This window comes from Nycticebus coucang, chromosome 8, assembly GCF_027406575.1.
Source record: "Nycticebus coucang isolate mNycCou1 chromosome 8, mNycCou1.pri, whole genome shotgun sequence".
In the NCBI taxonomy this organism is placed as follows: Eukaryota; Metazoa; Chordata; class Mammalia; order Primates; family Lorisidae; genus Nycticebus; species Nycticebus coucang.
In genome coordinates, this window is record NC_069787.1 from 84,140,986 (window position 1) to 84,154,306 (window position 13,321).

The 13,321-nt window shown below is 40.1% G+C and overlaps 1 pseudogene; it reads left to right on the plus strand.

The window, feature by feature from the left end:
• Window positions 1–11,725: 11,725 nt before the first annotated feature.
• Window positions 11,726–12,500, plus strand: LOC128592134 (60S ribosomal protein L7-like; annotated as a pseudogene).
• Window positions 12,501–13,321: the final 821 nt, after the last annotated feature.

Here is a 13,321-nt window from a genome sequence, read left to right on the forward strand (position 1 = left end):
AAAGCTGTGGGCCACAGGGAGCTACTGTGAGAGAACTGCCCCAGCAAGCTCCACCCTCAGAGTTGCAGAGCAAGGATCGGGCAGGAGCTAGTAACCTAGTGACTAAGCAGCCTAAAGGCAGGGACTGAGCTGCCTTACAGGCTTAAGTCTCAGGGGCAGAGTGAGATCTGTTTTGGCACACAGCCTCGAGCTATTGCCCTGGGTAGAGTGCCATGGCATCACAGCTCATAGCAACCTCAAACTCCTGGGCTTGGCACCGCCCAGACTTACATAACAGCTGCACCATGACACCCGACCAATGACCCGTGCCCACTGGGCCTCCGCATGCCCTGACCAGGAACTGCGGGAGCCACACAACACTGCATCCTCCCTCCCGTACCCTCCCTGCCTCCACACCGCCCCACTCATTGGGCCAGGGACTCTGTTAGCCGCATGCCCTCTGGAGCCTTCCCTGCCTCTGTGCAGAGCCCAACTCCTGGCCAGAGACTGCTGGAGCCTTTGGTTCTCTGTGCCAAAGTCACTGGGCAGCAGGCTCTCCCAGAACTGTGCACACAGCCTCCCGCCCTGCTGCTGGATCAGGGGGTTTCACACTCCAGAACTGCTTCCACAACCAGAACTCCCTGGCTGGGGCAGCCCCAGAGGAACTACACAGGCTCACTCCCTACAAAGATCCAGCAACAATACAGTGATCCTGCTGGGATCCTGCTGAGATCTTGAAGAGACACCTCCCCAACTCTGAGGACAGCCAGAGGCAACAGTGAAAAACAATCATGAGGCGAAATCAACAGAAAAACTCTGGCAATATGAATAATCAGAGTAGATCAATTCCCCCAAGGATCAATGGGGCAGACACAGCACAAGATCCCATGCACAAACAAATAGCTGAGATGGCAGAAATCGAATTCAGAATCTGGATAGCAAATAAGATCGAATTAGAATTCCAAGCAGTAACCCAAAAGATATCTCAAGAATTCAACGAATTCAAAGACCAAATGACCAAAGATTTTGACACATTGAGATAAGAAGTTACAGCCCTCAAAGATCTGAGAAACACAGTAAAATCCATCAGTCACAGAATGAAGCAAGCAGAAGAAAGAATTTCTGACAATGAAGACAAAGCTTTCGAATGATCCCAAATCAAAGAGAAAGAGAAATGGAGGGCAAAAACAGATCTCTCTCTCTCAAAGAGCTCTGGGATAATTCAAAGAAAATGAATATTCGTCTCATAGGGATCCCCGAAAGCAATGAAGTGGCTTCACAAGGCAGAGTCTCTTCTCCATGAGATTATGAAGGAGAACTTTCCAGACATACCAAGAGATTCTGAAATTCAGATAGCAGACAGTTTCAAAACTCCACTATGAATCAACCCAAATAAGACATCCCCCCAGACACATTATAATCAATTTCACTAAAGTTAATATGAAGGAGAAAATTCTGAAAGCAGCCAGGTGAAAGAAAACTATCACCTACAAGGGCAAGAATATTAGAATAACAGCAGATCTCTCTGCCACAACCGTTCAAGCTAGAAGAGATGGTCATTGACTTTTAATCTCCTAAAACAAAATAACTTTCAACCCAGGATCCTGTACCCAGCTAAACTGAGTTTCATTTATGACAGAGAAATTAAATACTTCAATGACATTCACATGTTGAAGAAATTTGCCATAACTAAACCAGCTCTCCAGGATATTCTCAGACCTATCCTCCATAAAGACCAGTGTAATCCTCCACCACAAAAGTAAGCCCACCCAGATTATTTTGATTAAATCCCAACTTCCACAGTCGCAAAAGGATGAAAAATGTCCACCGGACTCTTGAAAGGCTTATCAATATTTTTAATTAATGTGAATGGTTTAAATTGTCCTCTAAAGAGGCACAGGTTGGCTGACTGAATATAAAAACTCAATCCAGATATCTGCTGTATACAAGAATCGCATCTTACATTAAAAGACAAAAATAGACTCAAGGTGAAGGGATGGTCATCTATACTCCAGACAAATGGAAAGCAGAAAAAAGCAGGCATTGCAATCCTATTCACAGATGCAATAGGCTTTAAACCAACCAAAATAAGGAAGAATAAGGATGGAGACTTCATATATTTTAAAGGTTATACTCAATATGATGAGATTTCAATTATTAATATTTATGCACCCAATCAGAACACACCTTAATTTATAAGAGAAACTCTAACAGACATGAGCAACTTGATTTCCTCAAGTTCCATAGTAGTTGGAGATTTTAACACCCCTTTAGCAGTGCTGGATAGATCCTCCAAAATGAAGCTAAGCAACTAAATTTTAGATTTAAACTTAACCATTCAACATCTAGATTTAACAGACATCTACAGAACAATTCATCCCAACAAAACTGAATACACATTCTTCTCATCAGCCTACAGAACATACTCCAAAATCGACCACATCCTAGGCCACAAATCTAACCTCAGCAAATTTTAAAAAATAGAAATTATTCCTTGTATCTTCTCAGACCATCATGGAATAAAAGTTGAATTCAATAACAACAGGAACCTGCATACCCATACAAAAACATGGAAGCTAAACAACCTTATGCTGAAGGATAGATGGGCTATAGACAAGATTAAGAAGGAAATCACCAAATTTTGGAACAAAACAACAATCAAGACACGAATTACCAGAACCTCTGGGATACTGCAGAGGCAGTCCTAAGCAGGAAATTTATAGCACTGAAAGCCTTCCTCAAGAAAATGGAAAGAGAGGAAGTTAATAACTTAATTGGACATCTCAAACAACTGGAGAAGGAAGAACACTCCAACCCCAAACCCAGCAGAAGAAAAGAAATAACCAAAATCAGAGCAGAATTAAATAAATTTGAAAATAAAAGAATTATACAACAGATCAATAAATCCAAAAGTTGGCTTTTTGAAAAGATCAATAAAATAGATAAAAATTTGGCCAACCTAACCAGGAAAAAAACAGTAAAATCTCTAATTTCATCAATCAGAAATGGTAATGATGAAATAACAACAGACCCCTCAGTAATTAAAAAAATCCTTAATGTATACTACAAGAAACTCTACTCTTAGAAATATGAAAATCTAAAAGAAATAGACCAATACCTGAAAGTACACCACCTACCAAGACTTAGCCAGAATGAAATAGAAATGTTGAACAAGGCTATATCAAGTTCTGAAATAGCATCAACCATACAAAATCTCCCTAAAAAGAAAAGCCCAGGACCAGATGGCTTTACATCAGAATTCTACCAAGCCTTTAAAGAAAAACTAGTACCTATATTCCTAAACCTCTTCCAAAATATAGAAAAAGAAGGAATATTACCCAACACATTCTACGAAGCAAACATCACCTTGATCCCCAAACCAGGGAAAGACCCAACAAGAAAATAAAATTATAGACCAATATCACTAATGAATATTGATGCTAAAATACTCAATAAGATCCTAACAAACAGAATCCAACGACACATCAAAAAAAATTATACATGACGACCAAGTGAGATTTATCCCAGGGTCTCAAGGCTGGTTCAATATACGTAAATCTATACTTATAATTCAGCACATAAACAAACTAAAAAACAAGGACCATAAGATTCTTTCAATTGATGCAGAAAAAGCTTTTCATAATATCCAGCATCCCTTAATGATCAGAATACTTAAGAAAATTGGCATACAAGGGACAGTTCTTAAACTGATAGAGGCCACCTAAGCAAACCCACAACCAATATTGTATTGAATGGAGTTAAATTGAAATCATTTCCACTCAGATCAGAAACCAGGCAAAGTTGCCGATTGTCTCCATTGCTCTTTAACGTTGTAATGGAAGTTTTAGCCATTGCAATTAGGGAAGAAAAGATGACCAAGGGTATCCACATAGGGTCAGAAGAGATCAAATTTTCACTCTTCGCAGATGATATGATCGTATATCTGGAAAACACTAGGGATTCTACTACGAAACTTTTTGAAGTGATCAAGGAATACAGCAATGTCTCAGGCTACAAAATCAACACACATAAATCTGTACCCTTTATATATACTAACAATAATCAAGCTAAAAAAACAGTGAAGGACTCTATTCCTCTCACAGTAGTGCCAAAGAAGATGAAATATTTGGGAGCTTATATAACAAAGGACGTGAAAGATCTCTACAAAGAGAATTGTGAAACTTTAAAAAAAGAAATAGCTGAAGATGTTAACAAATGGAAAAACATACCATGCTCATGGCTGGGAAGAATCAACATTGTTAAAATACTACCCAAAGCAATATATACTTTTAATGCAATTCCTACTAAAGCTCCATTATCATATTTTAAAGATCTTGAAAAAATAATACTTCATTTTATATGGAATCAGAAAAAACCTTGAATAGCCAAAACATTACTCAGCAACAAAAACACAGCAGGAGGAAAAATTCTGCCAGACCTGAGACTGTACTATAAATCAAAACAGCATGGTATTGGCACAAAAACAGAGAAGTAGAAGTCTGAAACAGAATAGAGAACCAAGAGATGAATCCAGCTCCTTACCGTTATTTGATCTTTGACAAGCCAATTAAAAACATTCACTGGGGAGGAGACAAGATGGCTGACTGAAGCCAGCTTTCCACAGAGGCTCCCATGCAATAGGAGAATTAAAGGACAACAATTCATCAAGTAACCTGGTGGATTTGAGCTGCACTAAGACAGAAGGTTGAAGAACGCACGTCAAACCCGCTGAGGTGAGCTGCGACCACAAGGATACAAACAAAAGGTACAAAATCCATCACCAAGCAGACGAGAGTCCCCATGAGAAGGGCTCAGAGTGCCCCACAAACAATCGGGCAGAGTTCAAAGGTCCTCCTACTACACTCCACGAGAGAGACCCTCTAAAAACTGGACCTACCTCCCCCACTAGGGTGCCACGGCATCCCCCTGCTGGCATAAAACTGTATAAATTGTATATAGTCTCTACCTGGAATTCTGAGCTCCAAGCGCTCCCCTTCACTCACACTGAGGTCTGGAGGCCAGTCCCGGTTGGTGAAGAGGGGACTGCACCAGCGTGGCAGTTCCCTGAGGCACACTGCGACAGCCGTCTTTTGGTGACAATACGGCCAGGCATAAAACTGTGTAAAGCTGTGTGTGTTCTCTGCCTGCAACCCCAGGCTCCCAGCAATCCCTGCACTCCCCTCTACTCTCACTCCAAGGTCAGGAGGCCTGTCCCTCTGGGGTCCAGACTCTTGGGCGATTGCTCGAGGGTTGTAGACAGTGCTGGGCTGCAGCCGGTCGGTGCAGACTCTGGGGTACAGAAGCAGAGAGAGGACGGTTGGACGAAAGGCAGCTACACCGGAGCAGCGGTTGCCTGAGCCATGAAACAGCAGCCCTCTTTTGCTAGCAATACCACTCACTACTGAATATTCTGAAGCCACACCCCCTGTCTCCCTGGGCAACCAGAGACTGTGAGTATACGATTTGCCTGAGGCTACTCCAACTTGCAAACCGGGGAAACTCCCAGGGCGGGGCTGACCCAGAGGTCCGCTTTACTAAACCTAAGATGCACCTGGCCCTCAGGGGATCATCAGCCTATAGACAATACAAGAGCAAAGACAAGCTGATTTGGAACTCAATTCAGCTTCTCTTCTGCAGGGGAACCGCAGAGTTGTTCTGTTCTGTTCTGTTCTGTTCTGTCAGTAACATTAATCAGGGGCGAGACTGGACCTGAGTGAAAACCCCCCAACCTTCATCAAGTGACCCAGGTTGTCAGGCCTCACCTCCTCCTGCTAGAGAGAGGCAGAGCACAGTGGCCTCTTGTGATTCAGGCAGGTGCAAACTCCTGGAGTACTGATTCACTACAGGCAACTGGGTCAGCCAACTGCAGGGCTATCAGTGACTGGGTATGACAGTGGTGCAAGGTGGGGAAGGAGGCATCAACCTTCCCAGACTTATCTATTGTCTGGGTGCTCCTCCTGACTCCATGCAGCACTGGAGCAAGCCACACCAGAGTAGTCACCAGACCCCTGTGATCCAGTTCCCAGAGACCTCTTAAACTCTCTCACCCAAGACAGGTGCAGACTGAGACAATTGATTTGGACTTTTTGAACTGAACCAATTGCCTGAGGACAAATCAGGTGGTGCCCTGGGTGCACGGTGGTAGGAAGGTTTGATTTTTCTTTTCCAATTGTTTGCCAGTGGGGGGTGGGGTGACTTAATTGCTGATATTTCTCCACAGCTGAGACTTCAATCCAGAGTATCTGTTTCACTAGGGTGGAACAGAAACCAGCTGAAAACAAGACAGAACCACTTAGCCCCACCACACCAGAAAGGGCCCCAGTTTCTCAGGCCACAACACTCTGCAGGCCCTGGACAAAGACCCAGGGGGAAAAAATCAAAGGGAGTACAACAACCATGAGGCAGAATCAATGGAAAAACTCTGGTAACATGAATAACCAGAATAGATCAACCCCCCAAGGAAAGATATGGCAGATGTAATTGAAGGTCCCATTCATAAACAACTGGCTGAGATGTCAGAAATCAAATTCAGAATTTGGACTGCAGACAAGATAAACAAAGTGGAATTAGGAATTCGAGGAGAAATTCAAAAGTTGTCTCAAGAATTTAACGAATTTAAAGACAAAACCACCAAAGACTTAGACACACTGAAGCAAGAATTTGCAGCCCTCAAAGATATGAAAAATACAGTAGAATCCCTCAGCAACAGAATGGAGCAAGCAGAAGAAAGGATTTCTGACATCGAAGATAAAGCTTTGAACGCTCCCAAACTCTCAAAGAGGAAGAGAAATGGAAAGCAAAAATGGATCATTCTCTCCGAGAGCTCTGGGATAATGCGAAGAAGGTGAATATCCGAATCATAGGCATTCCAGAAACAGATGAAGTGGCCTCGCTGGGCACAGAGGCTCTTCTGCATGAAATTATGAAAGAGAATTTTCCAGACATGCCTAGAGATTCTGAAATTCAGATAGCAGACAGCTTCAGAACCAAAGCATGACTCAACCCCAATAAGACATCCCCCCAGTCATATCATAATTAACTTCACTAAAGTTAACATGAAGGAGAAAATCCTCAAAACTGCCAGGAGAAAGAAAACCATTATCTTCAAAGGGAAGAATACTAGAATGACTGCAGATCTCTCTGCTGAAGCTTTTCACTGACTTTTAATCTCCTAAAGCAAAATAACTTTCAACCCTGGAACTTGTATCCAGCTAAACTGAGTTTCATTTATGATGGAGAAATTAAATACTTTAATGAAATTCATATGTTGAAGAAATTTGCCATAACCAAACCAGCTCTTCAGGATATTCTCAGACCTATCCTCCATAATGACAAACACAATCCTATACCACAAAAGTAAACTCACTCAGAAACTTCAGATCAAACTCCAATTTCCACACTGGCTAAAGCATTAAAAATGTCCACTGGACTTTTAAAAAACTCAATACCCAAAACTTCACCAGACTTATCAATATTCTCCATTAATGTGAACGCCTTAAACTGTCCTCTAAAGAGGCATAGGTTAGCTGACTGGATACAAAAACTAAGGCCAGATACTTGTTGCATACAAGAGTCACATCTTAACTTAAAAGACAAATACAGACTCGGGGTGAAAGGATGGTCATCCATATTTCAGACAAATGGTAATCAGAAAAAATTTATTTGCAGATATAATAGGCTTTAAACCAACAAAAGTAAGGAAGGACAAGAACGGTCACTTCCTATTTGTTAAGGGTAATACTCAATATGATGAGATTTCAATTATTAATATTTATGCACCCAACCAGAATGCACCTCAATTTATAAGAGAAACTCTAACAGATATGAGCAACATGATTTCCTCCAGCTCCATAATAGTCAGAGATTTCAACACTTCTTTGGCAGTGCTGGATCGATCCTCCAACAAGAAGCTGAGCAAAGAAATCTTAGATTTAAACCTAACCATCCAACGTCTGGATTTAGCAGACATCTACAGAACATTTCATCCCTACAAAACTGAATACACATACTTCTCATCAGCCCATGGAACTTACTCCAAAATCGATCACATCTTAGGTCACAAGTCTAACCTCAGTAAATTTAAAGGAATAGAAATTATTCCATGCATCTTCTCAGACCACCATGGAATAAAACTTGAGCTGAGTAACAACAGGAATCTGCATACTCATACAAAAACATGGAAGTTAAATAACCTTATGCTGAATGATAGCTGGGTCAGAGATGAAATTAAGAAAGAAATTGCCAACTTTTTGGAACAAAACAACAATGAAGACACGAACTATCAGAACCTCTGGGACACCGCAAAGGCAGTTCTAAGAGGGAAATTTATAGCACTGCAAGCCTTCCTCAAGAGAACGGAAAGAGAGGAAGTTAACAACTTAATGGGACATCTCAAGCAACTGGAAAAGGAAGAACATTCCAACCCAAAACCCAGTAGAAGAAAAGAAATAACCAAAATTAGAGCAGAATTAAATGAAATTGAAAACAAAAGAATAATACAACAGATCAATAAATCAAAAAGCTGGTTTTTCGAAAAGGTCAAAAAAATAGATAAACCTTTGGCCAACCTAATCAGGAAAAAAAGAGTAAAATCTCTAATCTCATCAATCAGAAACGACAAAGACGAAATAACAACAGACTCCTCAGAAATCCAAAAAATCCTTAATGAATATTACAAGAAACTGTATTCTTAGAAATTTGAAAATATGAAGGAAATTGACCAATACTTGGAAGCACATCACCTTCCAAGACTTTCCAGAATCAAGTGGAAATGTTGAACAGGCCCATATCAAGTTTGGAAATAGCATCAACCATACAAAACCTCCCTAAAAAGAAAAGCCCGGAACCAGATGGTTTCACGTCAGAATTCTACCAAACTTTTAAAGAGGAATTAGTACCTATATTACTCAACCTGTCCAAAAGGTAGAAAAAGAAGGAAGACTACCTAACACATTCTATGAAGCAAACATCACCCTGATCCCCAAACTAGGAAAAGACCCAACAAGAAAAGAAAATTATAGACTGATATCACTAATGAATATAGATGCAAAAAAATTCAACAAGATCCTAACAAACAGAATCCAGCAACACATCAAACAAATTGTACATCATGACCAAGTCGGTTTTATCCCAGGGTCTCAAGTCTGGTTCAATATACGTAAATCTATAAATGTAATACAGCACAAAAACAAATTAAAAAACAAAGACCATATGATTCTCTCAATTGATGCAGAAAAAGCTTTGGATAATATACAGCATCCCTTCTTGATCAGAACACTTAAGAAAATCGGTATAGAAGGGACATTTCTTAAACTGATAGAGACCATCTACAGCAAACCCACAGCCCATATCATATTGAATGGAGTTAAATTGGAATCATTTCCACTCAGATCAGGAACCAGACAAGGCTACCCATTGTCTCCATTGCTTTTTAAGATTGTAATGGAAGTTTTAGCCACCGCAATTAGGGAAGAAGAGGCGATCAAGGGTATCCATATAGGGTCAGAAGAGATCAAACTTTCGCTCTTCACAGATGATATGATTGAATACCTGGAAAACACTAGGGACTCTACTACAAAACTCTTAGAAGTGATCAAGGAATACAGCAGCATCTCAGGTTACAAAATCAACATTCATAAATCAGTAGCCTTTATATATACCAACAACAGTCAAGTTGAAAAAACAGTTAAGGACTCTATCCCATTCACAGTAGCGCCAAAGAAGATGAAATATTTGGGAATTTATCTAACAAAGGATGTGAAAAACCTCTATAAAGAGAACTGTGAAACTCCAAGAAAAGAAATAGCTGAAAATATTAACAAATGGAAAAACATACCATGCTCATGGCTGGGAAGAATCAACATTGTTAAAATGTCCATACTACCCAAAGCAATATACAATTTCAACGCACTCCCTATTAAAGCTCCACTGTCATACTTTAAAGATCTTGAAAAAACAATATTTCATTTTATATGGAATCAGAAAAAACCTCGAATAGCCAAGACTTTACTCAGAAATAAAAACAAAGCAGGAGGAATTATGCTACCAGACCTCAGACTATACTACAAATTGATAGTGATCAAAGCAGCATGGTATTGGCCCAAAAACAGAGAAGTAGATGTCTGGAACAGAATCGAGAACCAAGAGATGAATCCAGCTACTTACTGTTATTTAATCTTTGACAAGCCAATTAAAAACATTCAGTGGGGAAAAGATTCCGTATTTAACAAATGGTGCTGGGTGAACTGGCTGGCAACCTGTGGAAGACTGAAACTGGACCCACACCTTTCACCATAACTAAGATAGACTCTCACTGGATCAAAGATTTAAACTTAAGACATGAAACTATAAAGATACTAGAGGAGAGTGCAGGGAAATTCCTTGAAGAAATCAGTCTGGGCGAGTATTTTATGAGGAGGACCCCCCGGGCAATTGAAGCAGCTTCAAAAATACACTACTGGGACCTGATCAAACTAAAAAGTTTCTGCACAGCCAAGAATGCAGTAAGTAAAGCAAGCAGACAGCCATTAGAATGGGAGAAAATATTTGCAGGTTATACCTCTGATAAAGGTCTAATAACCAGAATCCACAGAGAACTCAAACATATTAGCAACAAAAGAACATGTGATCCCATCTCATGGTGGGCAAGTGACTTGAAGAGAAACTTATCTAAAGAAGACAGACGCATGATCTACAAACACATGAAAAAAAGCTCATCATTCTGAATCATCAGAGAAATGCAAATCAAAACTACTTTGAGATATCACCTAACTCCAGTAAGAGTAACCCACATAACAAAATCCCCAAACCAGAGATGTTGGCGTGGATGTGGAGAAAAGGGCACACTTCTACACTGCTGGTGGGAATGCACACTAATACGTTCATTCTGGAAGGATGTTTGGAGAATACTTAGAGACCTAAAAATAGACCTGCCATTCGATCCTATAATTCCTTGACTAGGTTTATACCCAGAAGAACAAAAATCACAATATAACAAAGACTATCTGTACCAGGTTGTTTATTGCAGCCCATTTCATAATTGCTAAGTCATGGAAGAAGCCCAAGTGCCCATCGACCCACGAATGGACTAGCAAATTGTGGTATATGTATACCATGGAATATTATGCAGCCTTAAAAAAAAAGATGGAGTCTTTACCTCTTTCATGTTTACATGGATGGAGCTGGAACATATTCTTCTTATCAAAGTATCTCAGGAATGGAAGAAAAAGTATCCAATGTACTCAGCCCAACTATGACGCTAAATCATAGCTTTCACATGAAGGCTATAACACAACTATAGCACAAGACTATAAGGAAAGGGCCAAGGAAGGAGAAGGGAGGGGGGAGGTTAGGGTACAGGGAGGGTAATTGGTGGGGCCACACCTATGGTGCATCTTAGAATGGGTACAGGCGAAACTTACTAAAAGCAGAATACAAATGTCTACAAACAATAACTAAGAAAATGCCATGAAGTCTACGTTGAACAGTTTGATGAGAATATTTCAGATTGTATATGAAACCAGCACGTTGTACTCCTTGATTGCAATAATGTACACAGCTATGATTTAACAATAAAAAAAGAAAAAAATCATAGCTGTGTACATTAATGCAGTCATGGGGCACCATACACTGGTTTTATAAACCGTTTGACACATCTTCATCACACTGGTTAACATAGCCTTCCTGGCATTTTCTTAGTTATTGTGTTAAGACATTTACATTCCTTCCTCTTTTTCCGGCTGGAACCATGGCGGCTGTTGAAGAGAAGAAAAAGAAGGTTCCTGCTGTGCCAGAAACCCTTAAGAAAAAGTGAAAGAATTTTGCAGAGCTGAAGATCAAGCGTCTGAGAAAGAAGTGTGCCCAAAAGATGCTTCAAAAGGCAAGGAGGAAGCTTATCTATGAAAAAGCTAAGCATTATCATAAAGAATATAGGCAGATGTACAGAACTGAGATTCAGATGGCTAGGATGGCAAGAAAAGCTGGCAACTTCTATGTACCTGCAGAACCAAAATTGGCATTTGTCATCAGGATCAGAGGTATCAATGGTGTGAGTCCAAAGGTCCGAAAAGTGTTGCAGCTTCTTCGCCTTCGCCAGATCTTCAATGGAACTTTTGTTAAGCTCAACAAGGCTTCCATTAACATGCTGAGGATAGTAGAACCATATATTGCATGGGGGTACCCAAATCTGAAGTCAGTAAATGAGCTAATCTACAAGCGTGGTTATGGCAAAATCAATAAGAAACGAATTGCGTTGACTGATAACAGTTTGATTGCACGATCTCTTGGTAAATATGGCATCATCTGCATGGAGGACATGATTCATGAGATCTATACTGTTGGAAAACGCTTCAAAGAAGCAAATAACTTCTTGTGGCCCTTTAAGTTATCATCTCCACGGGGAGGGATGAAGAAAAAAACAACCCACTTTGTAGAAGGTGGAGATGCTGGTAATAGGGAAGATCAAATCAATAGGCTTATTAGAAGAATGAACTAAGGTATCTACCCTGATTGTTTTTGTAATCTGGTCAGTTAATAAACAGTGACTGCTTTCAAAAAAAAAAAAAAAAAAGACATTTACATTCTACATTTACTAAGTTTCACATATACCCTTGTAAGATGCACCGAAGGTGTAATCCCACCAATCACCCTCCCTATGCCCTCCTCCCACCTCCCTCCCTTCCCTTTCCCCCTGCCCCCAATTCTTAGGTTATAACTGGGTTATAGCTTTCATTTGAAAACCATAAATTAGTTTCATAGTAGGGCTCACTACATTGGGTACTTTTTCTTCCATTCTTGAGATACTTTACTAAGAAGAATATGTTCCAGCTCCATCCATGTAAACATGAAAGAGGTAAAGTCTCCATCTTTCTTTGAGACTGCATAATATTCCATGGTTTACATATACCACAATTTATTAATCCATTCATGGATCAAGGGGTACTTGGGCTTTTTCCATGAATTAGCAATTATGAATTGGGCTGCAATAAACATTCTGGTACAAATATCTTTGTTATAATGTGATTTTGTTCTTCTGGGTATATACCTAGTAGAGGAATTATAGGATTGAGTGGCAGATCTATTTTTAGATCTCTAAGTGTTCTCCATATCTCTTTCCAAAAGGAATGTATTAATTTGCATTCCCACCAGCAGTGTAGAAGTGTTCCCTTTTCTCCACATCCATGCCAACATCTCTGGTCTTGGGATTTTGTGATATGGGCTAATATTACTGGAGTTAGATGATATCTCAAAGTAGTTTTGATTTGCATTTCTCTGATGATTAAAGATGATGAGCATTTTTTCATATGTCTGTAGGCCGTGCACCTGTCTTCTTCAGATAGGTTTC